The sequence below is a fragment of the Euprymna scolopes genome, chromosome 2, assembly GCF_053919585.1.
Source record: "Euprymna scolopes isolate OS-2025 chromosome 2, ASM5391958v1, whole genome shotgun sequence".
In the NCBI taxonomy this organism is placed as follows: domain Eukaryota; kingdom Metazoa; phylum Mollusca; class Cephalopoda; order Sepiida; family Sepiolidae; genus Euprymna; species Euprymna scolopes.
The window spans coordinates 60,316,988-60,333,661 of record NC_136483.1 but is presented as its reverse complement, the minus strand read 5'-3'; positions in this window follow the sequence as shown (position 1 = coordinate 60,333,661).

Genomic DNA, 16,674 nt, shown 5'->3' with positions numbered 1-16,674 from the left:
CAACTTCCATTGATTCCTACAGATTTTGGCAATGAATTCTCACCAGAAAAAAATATAGGAACGTACGATTATCGAGCAAGTGTAGAGGTAATAGACCTATAGCACACCTCAGATAATGTGCTGCAGTTTGTCCATATTACATTTGCATGAAATGTCTTGAGTTTTAATCCTAATAAGCTCAAACTCGGGAAAAATATCTTCATTTTATTTATATAGAGGTTTATGAATCTTAGTATTTAAAAAACGTTAAGCTTTGTTTATTGAGAATCGCATGTAAAACAATATATTCTATCAAGATTTCGGTATTTTGAATTTCCTGTTCGATGCAAATAAAAACATGATTGGTTGACAAAATAATATGTAGACTGCACATGACTAAGGTGATAGTTTTACGGTGCCCATATAGTAGTTAAATGTTTAAAAATGACATAAGCAAATGCACGCAAGTTTAAGAAATTTTCGAAATTATCCAAATAAAATATTAGATATGACATAAGAATAGTTTTAACTAAGAGGCTTTTTCTTGATGATTTACAAAAAAAGGATATTCAGAATTAGTTATTTTTAAAACCTTAATTTATAATGATTTTTCTAATCAAATCACTAAGTACATTCATAGTAGTTTCTTACTCTTATGCAAATGTGAAGTAGGATATTTTCTTCACAAAATTTCGCGCATTTTTATAAGTACTTGATGTAAAGCAGGAGAAGCTGCGTAAATATATAAATAGGTGAACGCATCTACTGCATGAACACCAGCCAAGGAGCGGATATACACTAAAAGATTAAAGCATTAGGGTTGGATTGCCAACGGATTCTTAAAGTTTGAAATACAATGTTTAACGTACGATTTTCGTTGATCTGCCAAGCTTAAGATTGAAATTCCATATACATTATTAAACGCGCAATTTTAATGAGAGAATCATACAAAATCCCGCACTTTCTCTCGTATCGAAATCTCTTTTTAATCAGTTTCACGCTGTTAATGTCTTTCGCGTCATTTCCTCTACGGACCTGCTTTTCTTTTACTTCGCAAACACTAACTCAATATATACTCTCTCCCGAACTCCGACAACGAAAGTATCGGAATATACTTTGACACCTAACAAGCCTGGATGACATAAACCTGTAAGTGTTTGGTTCGCCGTGCGAAGCAAATATAAGACAATTATTTAAAGGCTGGGTGGTGTAAACTCAAAGAAAACGGACATTTTCTTCTGTGATGCATTGGTCCATTTTCTTGAATTGTTTACTAGTTTTTAAGAGCGCTCTTTTGTCTCCAATACCTAATCGAATAATCAGAATTAACTATATATATATATATATATATATATATATATATATATATATATATATATATATATATATATATATAAACAATGTTATATTAAGCTGGATAGCAGCCCCAGTTTATTTTGTTCCATAGACCGGAAGTTCTAGGAAACAAATTCACTCATGGAATTTTCGTTGAGTTTTAATTACAAAGAGTAGGTGACATTGTTAGTGATTATATATATATATATAAACTACTTCATTTACTCAAATAAAATTAATATACGAAAGTATAAATTTATGCGTAAACTTTAAGTATTTACTTCAAAAGTGCTCAATACGTAGGTAGAGCTAGTTAGTAAGTTATAAAATATATATGGCGATTAAGCTACACTGAATATTCCGCGTTTCATCCACTCTAGGACCCTTCAGGATTATGCGCATCAGCCTGAAGAGTCCTAGAGTGGCTGAAACACGGAATATTCAGTGTAGCTTAATCGCCATATACATTTTATAACTTACTATATATATATATATATATATATATATATCGCGCCGCCATCTTGCGTATAGAGACGACTGCGGTTTCTGCCATTCTTCTATCAGAAGCGATGCTTAACTGCCGGATTTATATCCTCATCCATATAACTAATTCTCTTACATACATCATCGATCATCGGTTCTATGAGGACTTTTGGAGGTGTATTTTCCGCATGCCTTTTCGTTGCAGTATAGGCCTATTTTGCATGGAATATATTTGTTTATACGAAGAACTTCAATCAACTAAGAGTACTTGCTGTTTATTAATGAACTACTAAATGTATTATAAAGAGTTCAAATCATACCCTTTTTTACAAGGGAGGTCACTACTTATCAAGGTCGAGAATAAAGAGTAATGAGTAGCAGGTGATTATGAGGCAACACCGTAACAATCATTAATAGTGGAAATTAGAATTCGATTATATAAGGCGGCGGCCTAACAGGAACTTGCTTGCATTTGATTTGAAAATAACAATGTTATATTAAGCTGGATAGCAGTCCCAGTGTATTGTGTTCCATAGACCGGCAGTTCTAGGAAACAAATTCACTCATGGAATTTTCGTTGAGTTTTAATTACAAAGAGTATGTGACATTGTTAGTGATTGTAGTTGTCTATGATAAACTTTCACCGAACTTGAACTCGCTAGCTGATGTGATAAAATCTTTGCATTCGGTCTCTTCGAATAAAGAAAGTGACATACAAGTTATTGTAGTGCAATACTTAGAACGCCTAATATATTGTGTGCGCGCGGAATGTTCGCTATTTGAGTTTAACGCGTGAGAAAAACTGAAAGAATTATTTTCATCAGGTCAATAAGATGTTATAGTAAATTTTCACTTTAAACTTATAAAAGAAATAAACACGTTTGATTCTTAAACTTAGCGGTAACGCTGTCGCTGTTAGTGTCACCGATTAGACGTTCCGATCTACATCGTACAGAATGTCGATACTTCTGTTATTGAATAGTTTGCATGCACATTTATAATTATTTTTATACGGCTCTATTTGTCACTTTGTTTTATCATTTGATAGTATGCTTACATATATAATTTATTGTCAAAATATATATACCACTACTACTACTACTACTACTACTACTACTAAGAATAATAATAATAACACTACTAATTCTGATAATGCAAATTATCTTTATAATATTTGATTACCAAACTCTGTATCATATTCACTTATTTTAAAAATTATGACTTAAATCCAGTTATGAAGTATTGATACGATTTAGATGTAATTTTTTGTAATAATACTTATATTAGTCTGCGAAGTGGGATCAAGATTCTTCTACTGTTTCTAAATATTCCTACCACGCATTATTATTAAATAAAATGTCATATATATATATATATATATAAATATATAGTGTTTCACACGAATGATTATTTTGTAGAAGTGACAACCGTTTTCCATTGAGTTCTTGCTGACAATGGTCTGGGTTCTTTCATGTTTTCTTTTTCAATAAGCCTTCTTAAAGTTGCAGTACATTTCGCACGCTTCAAGTACATGAGAGATCGGTGCTTCCCTCCACGGTGTCTCAAAACTGAAACGAAGCTGATCTGCTTGAAAAGGGCGCCATTTTTATTCATATTTATATCGATTGTTTTCTTTAAAATCTAAAGTAATTACGTGTTTACATTTTTAATATCCCATTTTGCTGCTCCGGTTTATTTTACTAAAGTAATTAAAGCTTCACTATTTTTCAAAACTCTTTTTGTTTCTTTGTTTTTCGATATTTCGTAGATATTATTTAGTAAGTGTTTAGCAGAAAAGCCAACAAACGACTACCCGAAAAAATGAATATACAAGAAATAAATGTTACCATAGTCAATAAAAGTTCAGTTCATGTTGTTTTTTGTTTTGAAATAGTTTTTAATGCTCTTTACTTGAAATAATTTCAGCGAACAGAAATTAAAACAGACTTTGAGGCGATAACTACCTATATTAATTTTTATATAAACTACACATGCCATAATCGAATATTCCTCACGCACAAAATAACGGAAAACATTAAAATATGTTTATAAATTTTCCTTACGTTGACGGAACTCTCTTAAATCGTTAACACAAAATGCCCAGGTGACCCTTCTTCAAATTGAAAACGGGGCTCTCCATTTCAAAATCGCTGCCATTTTGATTTTTTTTAAAACCGGTTTGTGAATTAAAAAAAATTTTTTTACAAACGACTTAAAAATAACTTTTCTACCATAAAAGTAACTTTTTATTGACTATCGTAACATTTATTTCTTGTACTTTCATCATATTTTGCTTAGGGTAAAAGTTTTGAGTATCAAAACCTATCTCTTTACAACCCCTTCCTTTTCATAACCTATCATACTTTCATTAACGAGTCCATTTTCTGTAGGTTGTTTTTGAACCCAGTCAACGACGGATACTTCTGCTAGTATATATATATATATATATATATATATATATATATGGTTTCAAGTCTGTAGACCAATAATTGACAGGAATTTGGTAGAGGCCGTTCCTTAGACGGACAAGGTGGCATATATATTCAAATATATATAATACTGTGAATTAAGCGAAATATGTCGAATCTTTTAATTTTTCATTGGGACATGTCTAAGCATTTAAAAATACCAACTCTGAAAGATATAGAGTGGTCACTAAACAAGTGGGCAAGTCGTCAAACCATTAACTTATTTACTGCGGACTATTACCTTCATCTTTCGTAGTTGTAGTTTCACGACGTTTCGGCCATCTCTGCCTCTGGCCTTCGTCAGGTGGTGATCACGACTGGATAGGAACTCTGAATCTCCTAACTGTATTCTCAACAATTACTACCATCCATAGTTTTTCACGGAGATACGTCTTTATCCACTGCGCCACGGGCTGCCCTTCAGGGCCCGTTGCGCAGTGGATAGAGACTTTAAATCTTCACAGTTCCAGATGAGAATTTTCAGAAGATAGCGGTTTCAGTCCTTCCCATAGCCGGCCAGAGGCTTACTTGGTACACGTGGTGAGACGAAAACAACTATGGGTGGCAGTAATTGCTGAGAATACAGTTAGGAGATTCAGAGTTCCTATCCCGTTGCGGTTACCACATGACGAAGGCCAAAGGAATAGTTGGCCGAAACGTCGTGAAGCAAAAACGAAGAAAGATGAGGGTAATAGTCCGCAGTAAATAAGTTAATGGTTAGACGACTTGCCCACTTGTTTAAATAAATTAATAAATAATACTCACCTCAATAATGAATTTCAATTAAATAATATATATCGTCTAACGATGATTTAATTTTACAAAATAGGACTATTCGTTTTTTTTTTGGGGGGGGGACCGGTCCTTTTTGGGCGAGTAACATATTTTTCAGAAACTTATCTTTTCAAAGTTGCAACAGCACTATTTAACATGTTTTGCAGTCGTTGAAATATTCTCTAATACAGCTAAACATTTTTTCATTACTCAAGTCAGATTTCCACTTATAAAAGTATTTTTTACTGTCTTCGTGTATAATAGGGGTATCGAAAATGAACAAATAAGTAAAGTGTAATGAAATTTAAATATGGGATTTCAACAATAAAATAATACCTAAATTTGTCTGCTTTTCCTAGTAATCACACTGTAGTTTCGTTTGGAGATAAATCATTATTGTTCTTTTTTACTGCACGTCAAGTTTTATGTGTTATCTAATGGAACAAAGAGAAGGGTTGTTTGAAAATAACGAACAGAAATATATATTAAGAAAAGAGGTCAGAACCGAATGTATGAGATGAATATTATTCAAATCACAAACAAGATGCAGTAAAAAAGATCAATGAAACCAAGCGCGTACGACTAAGAAATCAGCATTGAAGTAGCAATAGAATAAATCAGAAAAAAAACGATAATAATGAAAGTAACAAAGTAAGAACAGAAAATAAATACAGAACAAAAATAAATGAATAAAATAAATAACAGGAAAGAGAGGAAATAGAATGCAGAATTAAAAGATGGGGACGGATCAACAAGAACAAAAACAAACAAAAAACACAAGTATGCGATAGAATAAGACTAAAATAATGATTATGAGAAAGGTAAAGAAAAAAGGCATTCGTTGTACACATTGACAGAAGCAATGAAACACGAAAAGTCAAACAAAAACTAAGAAACAGAACTACAGATGCTTTTCATCAAGGGAGATAACTACTCATCCCAATCAATGGTGATAATCAAGAAATGGATAAGTGTGCTTTTAAGCATTCGGACAGGTCAAGGTAGCTTGAAAATTGAAAGCTTTCAAGGCCGAGAGTTTACTCAGAAGATAAACATTGGTTATTATCTCTGACTAAAGTCGATTTACTTCTTGTCAGATCTGAAACCGCTCGCCACAGATACGTTGTTCGTGGTTAAGATGTTCTTAACCAGGAAGACATTTTCGTTTTTATATCGCCATTGAAACAATACAGGCATAAAACCAAACATGTAAGCATTCATGGTTTGCCATTGGGCGAGGAGAGAGAAAAGAAAGGTGTTAAAATACAGATTTACAGTAAATATGCATATAGAAACACGATTACTAAAACAGTTTAATTAGTTCAAAAGCAATGGTATCAATGAAGAGCACGCGACGCATTGATACCATATTTAATAAACATCGTTTCATGTTGCAAAAAAAAGCTTCAGTGCACCTTTTTAAAAATTTCTCAATATATGCTTCTTCATATTAAATTAATTATATTTAGATAAAGGTACTTATAGCAGACTATATATGTAGATATGTGAAGGAAATTCACTATTAAATTATTACCTTCCAACACCTTGGAAAAATGTCATTTAAGTTCGCAGTTTTCAGAAACTTGTTTTACACTTTATTGAGTCCGTGAAGAAAGGAATGAAGAAAAATTAATTACAGAATATCCTAACAAATAAACACAACAAAAGTAGATTTTGACAGAAGTTGCTACTAATATTGTCCAATAAACAGAACACTTACGTAATAAGGGTACTCTTGCATAATTTAACCCGAATTCTCGTGAATTCCCGTCAAGCATGGATCGGGCGAGACCAGCAATCATCGGTGTCAGACGAGCGTCTTAACAGATGCAGACTAATGAAAAAACAAACAAAGCAAACCGGAAAAATGCAAACGCAAATAATAAAAAATAACAAAGATGGAGAGTAGATAATGCAGTGGATGTGTTATCGGCATCTACAGTAACTCTCGCTTCTCCTTTTTTGTCCTTCAGTCCTCATTTCCAATGCGTGATGTTTCTGACAAAGGGTGAAGAAAAAGATGCTTCCCAGGTTAGTAGTACTTTGTGAACAGTAGCCTGAGAAGTCGGAAAATTTCTGTTTCTATGTCTATCCTTGTGGTCATGTCACTAGTAAGGGTGCTGGAGGTAAACATTTCATCTGGTCTGACGTTATACGCCTGATAGTCAGGGACCCGAACCTTGGATTAACCACTAAGGAGGCTGCCTTATCAGCAGGTGCAAAGTACTGGGGCTTCTGTATTACCATTTGGTGAATGGATTCTGGACCATGCAGTCGTCTCTGGTGGGGCCTCTCGATACCATACTAGTGGGTAATTGTTACGGCTTTACCTTATGTTCTGCAAAAAAAAAAAAAATTCCCGTCTTTTCTCCCTTACTTTCCTCTCTGTCCTGCTCCAACCAAGTATGCTGGCCTGTTTCACCAATCCCAACATCCTCAACATGAAATATCTCCAAACGTAGACCCCTACTACCACGTCTCCTTCTCCAACATCAGGGGTCTATGTTCTAACCTTCCAGAGGTTGAAACCCAATTACAGGAGACGAAACCGAGCATATTCTTTCTAAGCAAAACTGGAATAGGGCCGACCACCTCCTAGATGAGTTCATAATTAACGGATACTTCAACTTAACATCCAAATCTGACTCCAAAGATCGCCATGGGCATGGAATATGTGCCTACATTAAAGACGGCTTCCCGTGTGGAAAGGATATCTCCAGAGAATACCCTAATTTATCTTATATGTGCTTCCGGGTTGCACTTGCTTACACCACCGCATTTATATTTGCCCTCTATCGCCCCCACAACAACGGAGTTACTATCTTTTAGAGTATATCGGAGAAAATTGACCACATCCTGTCTGCTCATCCCTCGGCTAACATTCACATTTACGGTGACTTCAATGTCGATAATGTGGAATGGCTGACCCACTTATATAGGACTAATGATGAGGGGAGGTTCTGTCATGATTTTGCCATTGTCTATAACCTCACCCAGATTGTTCGCGAGCCCACCCGTATGACCGATACTACCGGTCAGTATGCAAGCCTTCTAGACCTTTTCCTCTCCACTTCACCGTAGTTATGCTCATGTTCCATTCTTTCTCCTCTAGGATCCTTCGACCACTCTGTTGTATCAGTTAAGATAAAAATGAAATATAAGTATACAGACGTACCTCTCCACCGTACTGTATACCGATACTCCATGGCTGACTGGGATAGCTTCCGTACATTCACATCTGATCTATCTCTGCATTCCATGTTTAAAAAGGATGTGTCCTCTATAGTATCAGACCTGACCGAATTACTTGTAGGCATAGACCAATTCATGCCATCCAAAAAATTCCAACAAAAACCTAACAGCCAGCCATGGTTCTCCCCTGAATGTGCTGCTGCCATCGCGCACAGAAATCACTTTTTTCCATAGCTACCAACGTAATAGATGCACTGAGACTAAAGCTGCTTTAAAGAACGCCAGCAACCACTGTAAAAGAGTAATAAAAAATGCAAGAGAGCTATATGCTCAATTCGTTAAATCCAAAGTAGCTGAGCAGCGGCTTGGTTCCAACCAGTTCTGGCTAATAGCAAATAGGATCCTGAACAGAAGCGTGCGTTCTATCCCAACCATTATCAATGGACCAGAGGTCATCTCGTCAGCGTCAGACAAGGCCTAACTATTTGCCAAGGACTTTGCAGCAAATTCTACCCTATGCTACGAAGGCCATCAACTCCCCGTATTCCCTCCTATAACACACAATAAGGTAGGTAACATACAAATATCTGTGCCTGAAGTCACCAAGCTAATCAAGAACCTTGATTCCAGTAAAAAAAACTGGTCCTGACGGCATCCCTATTATAGTGTTAAATAAACTACAACCAGAACTTGCCCCCATAGTTACCAAACTGTTTAAGCTTTGCCTTAAGGATAAGTGCTTTCCAATACCCTGGAAACCCTCATCACTATGCCCTGTATTTAAGAATTCAGGTAATAAGTCATCTCCCTCTCAGTACAGACCAATAAGTCTCCTGTGTGTCATGAGTAAGTTGTTGGAATCCATATTAAATAGAGAAGTAGTCAACCACCTCAGCATAAATAACCTTCTTACTGGCACGCTGGTTTCTGTTCTGTTAGATCTACAGCAGATGTGCTAACGGTTGTATCTCATAGGATTAGCGAATTTCTCGACAAAGGCTTCATTTCAATTCAATTGCTCTTGACATATCAAAAGCCTTCGACAAGGTATGGCATAAGGGCCTACTTCACAAGATTTCCAGCTACGGTATAACTGGAAATGTTTTCTCAATCATTAAATCATTTCTCTCTGATAGGCTCATAAGAGTGGTGGTTTAAGGGCAGAAATCTGAGGCCTACAGTATTAATGCTGGAGTCCCTCAGGGGTCTATCCTAGGCCCAACTCTCTTCTTGATCTACACTAATTATCTCCCAAAACCCAGACAAAAATCATTCGTTGACATCTATGCTGATGGCACGACTATATATGGCAACACATCAAAGGCCGTAAATGACAATGTTCTCTCTGATTCTCTCTCCTCAGATCTTGAGCGCGTGGTGCAGTGGTGAAAGAGGTGGTCAAAACATATACTTAAATCATTCGTTGACATCTATGCTGATGACACGACCATCTACGACAACACATCAAAGGCTGTAAATGACAAAGTTCTCTCTGATTCTCTCTCCCTTGATCTCGAGCGCGTGGTACAATTGGTGAAGAGGTGGCTGGTTACCTTTAATGCATCTAAAACAAAACTCCTATCTTTACATCATCAACGCTCTGATCCCCATCTGGCATCAATTGAAATGAATGGCTCTCTTGAGATTAATATACAAGAACAACCTCAGTGTAGTCGACCTAAAAATGCAATTGTGGATTACTTAAAACTTTTTTTTTTACACAGGAATCACCACATTATCAAGGTCAAGAGGCCACTCGAGGATAAGGGTTAAAAAGTGTACAGTAGAAATTGGACAATATAGTAATAATTAGTAATGGAAATTCAGTAAATTTGTTAACTTATATGGAACGGCTCATCAAGAACTTGTTTATGTTAGACTCGAAGACAACCATATAGTAGTCCGCCCGAAAGCAGGAAAACGGAAGACAATTCCACAGGCGTGTAGTTATAAGAAAGAAGCTTTTCTCATGGAATCTTCGTTTAGGTTTAGGCACAGATAAAGAGTGGGGGTGATTATTGATAGTGTTTTCAGCTAGACGAGTGTTTCTTGTGAAAGTTTGGCGAGGGGGGACCATAGACTGAAGCTCAGTCGAACACTTTCCATGAAAATAACGATACAGCAGAGACAAACTCGCAACATCTCTTCTGTGAGATAGAGGTTACAGGGAAGAGAAAAGGATATCTCCTACGAGGCCACGAAGTCTATTTTAAACTCTATCAAGGCAGGGCAAGTCCTTTCTAGCAGCTCCTACCCAGATGTGGCAACAGTACTCCATCCTTGGACGTACCTGGCTCTAATATAGATAGAGAATAGCATCAGCAGTGAGATATCTACTGGATCGATAGAAAGATCCCACCATTTTTCCAGCGGCCTTGGCAACAAATTTGATGAACGTGTTCCATTTAAGATCAGGAGTAACGGTCAAGCCCAGAAGCTTGTCAAAACTTGAGGCCTCCTGAAGACGAGAGCCATTCATTTCAATTAATGCCAGATGTGGATCAGAATCTTGATGATGTAAAGAGAGAGGCTTGGTTTTAGATGCATTAAAAGTAACCAGTCACTCATTTTCCCACTGTACCAGGTGCTCAAGATCAGAGGAACTTCTACCCAGTCGAAGCTGACGGAACAAGAACATGCTAGTCCCATAGATTTATTAAAGGGTTCCATTCGAAATTTCGTGCAGATTCCAGAGTTCGACAAAAATAATTCCTAGTTCAAAATACAGTTAAAACAGGTTGGAAGTTACATCAACCGAAACGTTGTGAAAACAATATTTCGAAGAATCCAAGTAATACGAAATTATTATTTTTTTTAATTTTTTTATTTGTTCTATCTGTGGATGCAGCATCTTACCGGATGTCAAACATTCAACCGCTATCTCATAAATCTTAGTTGAGACCTTTCAAAGATTCTAACCATCCCTTTAAGTGTACTTGTTTGTATCTTTCTTGTACATGGATAATCGAGTATATTTGCTTGCATTTTTAAAAATTCTTTTTTTACGAGTCTGATCGCTTCTAGAATTACTAGAAGAAAATAACAAATGGACAATAATGTGACGAACGATTATAAAATCGTATGAGGACAGTTTACGAATCATGAAAATATTAAGTTGGTGCAAAAATGTCATTTTTTTTACTTTCAACTCTCTCTCTGTCTCTGTCTCTCTCTCTCTCTGTATACACACACATACACACACACACACACACACATATATATATATATATATATATATATAAACGACATTATGTTTGCACCAACCTAATACAAAATTCACTCTTCTCAGAGATAGAGGGGGGGGAGAAGAAAAACAACTATATTTGATTTTTAAAATATAAAATGCCGTTGATAATTTTACATTCTTTGTGTTGGCGTTTTGATATGAAAACAATTTCAGAAAAAAGAAAGGTAACTCACGAACAAAGCGACGAGTTCGAAATACATTGATGACCGTCCCCTCGTGCATTAGTTTTTGTTTTTGTACGGACTGGTCATTACAGCAAATGCGATCCACTGTCTTCATTTTCAAATAAGTGTTGAGCTAGTAAATATGTGTGACTTATATTGGTATTGTGCATCAGATTAGTTTTTCAATAACAGTGTGGGAACCTAGTTTACCCTATTATGTCAACCATTGATGAGAAGGGCATATAGATTGATATCTATTGGAGGGAAGTGCAGCAATATTCAAGATAAACCAGTAATTTTGTACAAGAGACGACAAGCCTACAACTATAGGTAACCAATATACCACTATCACTTGTATATACCCAGTACTAACAATTTCCATCTCAATATTATGTTCGTATATAGTTTCTCCTATACAATTTCAAAATTGAATTTCTATTACAGATCCGCTCAGTAGTCTGACTCTTATATTTATGCATTGTCAATGGATTATAAGGCATCGTACATATTTCGTCTTTCAATATATTCACTGATACTAATATTAAAAATTGATGGTGATATTTAATTTACATGGAAGATAGTGAATATTCATTTAAGGTTTGTTGCTGTATTTTTTAATTTGATTTTTTTTAATAGTTATATAGTAGCAATGTTTCTGATAGTATGAATTCGATGATTCTATTGTTGGCATTGGCTTCCCATATATTCTTCTCGTCGGAATTCTTTCTTAAATAACATCAGGTACTTACTTATGAAATGCGCCAACATTATAAATGAAACTAATTCTTGTGGAACGAACCGGATTCGAACTAGAGCCACCAAGATCTTTAATTCGTGTCGTTACCTACTTAACCACCATCATCTCCCAGTGTTTTCAATGAAGAAGTTTGAGTTTTAGAGAGAACGATGTTTTACAGGGATATAATTCGGCATTAATCAAATTTCGATTTTAGAATTTTAATTATTTCAAGTATTTTAAATAATAATTTTATACTACTTTATCTCAAATATCTTTTTATGCAGCGAATTGTTTTTTAATCAAAAATATGAATAATTACCAAAAGAAGATTAAAGTCAGAAATATTACTTATATTAGAAATAAATGTGTTGCGTAGGTTTGAAACATACGATATAGCAACTTGGATACATCGGTTCTCTTTAAATCACCGAAGTTAAGAAACGTGGGGCCTTGTGATTTTCAGATGGGTGACCTTTTACGAATACCAAGCATTGCATGTCGTGAAACCTCGACATTTTCTAGCAAGAACTTTTAAAACTGAACATCATCTCTATTTAGCGGGATATACCTGCGACTAGGGACCGCTTGTGAATTTAATATTGACACTTTCTCATTTGGAGGAAACCGGTTCAACCCGTGTCCGTCTATATAATTTTAAATGTTACTAATAAATTTTATCAATATAAAATTAGTATAAAAATAATTTTACTTTGTCAGCTTAAGTGACCGATTTGATATGATTAAAAAATAATTCTCGTTGACGACGTACCCTGCAATTAATTTGCTGGAATAAAATCGAAAGTATAACTTCGTCCGCTTGTGAGTTTGTCGGCATTTTATATGACACACTTTGTGACGAATGTTCTGATAGGTAAACTGTGTTCTGCGATGCAAACCAGACAGTAAAATAAGTTGATCTTTTAATTACATTCACAACGATTACTGATATATTCAATCGATTTTCAGAAGCAAATTCAAATTTCTAGCATATGAAATGATCAATAAACAATAAAAAATAGAATCAAAGAATAGATCTTTAAAATTGAACGTCCAATCGTTTTCTGGACATTAATATCCTTATACTGCACAATTACATTTCTTTTTTGTCAACTGACGGGGATTTGAAAAAACTTATATCAAGGATTTATGAGCCACTGAGTTTGGGAATATCACGTGATAAATCTACATCCGAGTTATTAGAAATATTTATGTCACTTTTAGTTTTTTTGTTTGTTCTTTTAAGTGGTTTTCATATCTGAACGAGATCGATGTTGAAAGTGGTTTTGCGTGTAATTTTCTAAACTTATTAAACATCAATTGTCGTTTTTGCAAACACCGTGTTTATGGCCGTCTCGCATCTTTCGATGTCGTCTTTTCAATAGACTGCGTAATTTAGTCGCGGTATTTGCGCCATTTTGCACATTATCTCAATGGTAATCTCGGCGTTTGTATTCTATTTCAAATGATGGAATCCCCCCCTCTCTCTCTCTCTCTCTCTCAAATTGCCTTTTCTTTTCCTCCTATTGAATTATCAATCTTTCCTTTTCTATCTTTTGTATTTTCTCTTGGAAATATTGTTTCGCACTGATTGACTAACAAACCGAATAAAATAAACTCGCATATATATATATATATATATATATATATATATATATATATATATATATATATATATATATATATATATATATTAATGAGCGCAAATCCATGAATGTTCCCAAAACGTACATAAATGTGTTATGGATTTCATTATTTTATTTTCCCGTTCATATTCTAATATTTTGTAAGATTGAGTAAAAAATGTTTTACGCCAACTATTTCATACTATTTATGAGTGATGTCGTGTAATTCGGTAAAAAAGTTTATGCAGCTTTAAAATCTTACCTTGAAAAAAAAACTTTAAATAAGGGAAACCTTAAAATTAACGACGTTTACTCGCTATGATTCTGTCTGTTAATATCTTGCTTGTAAAATTTTGAAGGTGTCGATGTGAAATATGAATCACAAATAGTGTTCAATTTCCACTCTTGAAGTCAATTTCCGGCCATCTAAATGGTTTAGCAATCCTCGAAATAAGTGACAATCTAAGGGAGCTAGTTCATGGGAATATACAGGATGAGGTAAGATTTCCCAACCTAATTCTCCCAAGACATCTTTGGTCAGTATTGCTGCGTTAAGACGAGCATTATGATGATGTAAGATGACTCCATGTTTGTGGACGAACGGCAGTCATTGTCGAGTCAACATGGATGAGATTATTTCATAAAAATATAAATTATGCCTTAATAATCTGATGAAAACATTTCTAAATTAATCATACTGAACTGTTTAAATAATAAGAATATACAGAATTCAGCAATTTCACCCCAAACAAGGCACGCCCAGTTGGATGTAAGGAGCTATGATTTAGGACAATATTGGCAGGGGAAATATGTAGGGAGTTTAGCAGCAAGGTGCCTGTTGACATAACACTCGAACTTCTGCATATCAGTACAGTCAGGTAAGCAGGCGTTCGGGAGGGAATTCCAAAGTCTATCAGTTCGGGGGAAGAAACTATTTGATTATTTGGGCATTTAAGGATCTAAACATATGGGGGTGGAGTTTTGCTACTGTTTGTCATTTATTTACGTCGAGCGAGTACAAGAGTTTGGAGTTCGTCAGAGAACCTTCCATTAAAATACTTGTAAAATAGATACAATGGTTTATAATGAAGGACCTATTAGGTTGTCAACTCTTTTTTTGTACTCTGTCCAAGAGCAAGTAGTAGCAGATTCTCTAGTTCAACAGCAATACACTATGCATGGGCGAATGCGCGCCTTGTGGAGGTTCAGGATACTCTTACGCGTAAGTAACTTTCTAGTACGATAAAGAGAACTACCTTGGCAGTAGCAATGCCCTGAATGCATGTGTTACAAATTCACGTTCCCTATAAACCATAAGCCGAGCAGTTTCAACCAGAGCCTCATTAGCTATTGTGAACAGTGGTTGGAAAGATTTCTTGTAGTTATAAAAGGAAAGAAGCTTAGAATTGACAGCATTAAATGTTACCATTCAATTATAGACCAGAGTCTTCCTCTAAGGGTTCAGCGATTTTCTTAGATATTTCTTCATTCGTTTTCCTCGCGCGTCTATCAGCAAATATACCCATCTCACAGGTTTACTATACCTATTATACGAACTGGAAAAAAGTGTTACACCGGTTTGGTACTTGCCATATGGTAAGATCATCGGTACTTGAACAAGTCTCCATGTTTGTAGTTGACAACTGAATAGATTAGCTTGCATGCCAGTACGATTAAAACGCGATCTTTAAACGAACGGCCGAACGTTTTTCTTGTTAATAATAAAGCATATGTATGTATATTATAGATACAATTCCGACCCTGAACATGTATGTTGTATTTCGAAAATGAAGATGTGTGTATGTTTGTATATATAAATTTATGCCAAATTTTTATCATGTACATTTGTCAGACTATTACTGTCATATAGTGATATTCGCAAAACATTATTATCGATGTAAACTCCGACTCACTTTTCAAACTTTGGAGTGTTTCTGTTGAACTCTATAAGCTGCACGAAATTTCTAACGGAACCATCAATTTAATCCAGGAAGATTATATATTAATATATATCAAGTTAAAGGTTTTCAGGAGATAAACACCCATGAATTAAAACGAGGTTATTTAGAGTGCTCAATAAAAAAGAGCAAACTATTTTTTAATTATATAAACAAATATTACATAGGCGATACACTGAACATGCTAATGTTTCGGACATTTTCGGTTGGCAAAAATTAAAATTCACTCGTCAGGCGACGTAATGAAGCTTATTTACCATCGAAGGCATCTGGTTTTCAAATGGGAGAATTGAAATATATTTCATTTATAAAAATAAAATGTTAAAACACTAAATTTAAGTAAGAGGGTGGCATTAGGTGATATTTTAGACTCAAAATAGAAGGCGATAGGGAGAAAGAGAATGTGAAGACTGAACACGATAAATGGGAGGAGTAGAAAGAGATGAAAAAGAAAGGAAAGGACAAAGAAAAATTTAAAAAAAACAGACAAATGAAAGAAGGACGAAGGTGTCAGCATGATTACATTACCATAAGGAATTGAGGTGGGGGGCGAAAACATTTGAAATCAACTTAGATTAAGAGTTTAGTGTTAACGTGTCAAAAGCATGGGTATTGTCTGGCATAGAAGAAACGAATAAAAGCAAAGAAAAAAGAGGTCGATGCAAGGGGCGGTGGATAAAGATTAATTAGCATATAGGGTTTCCAGTTAGGCA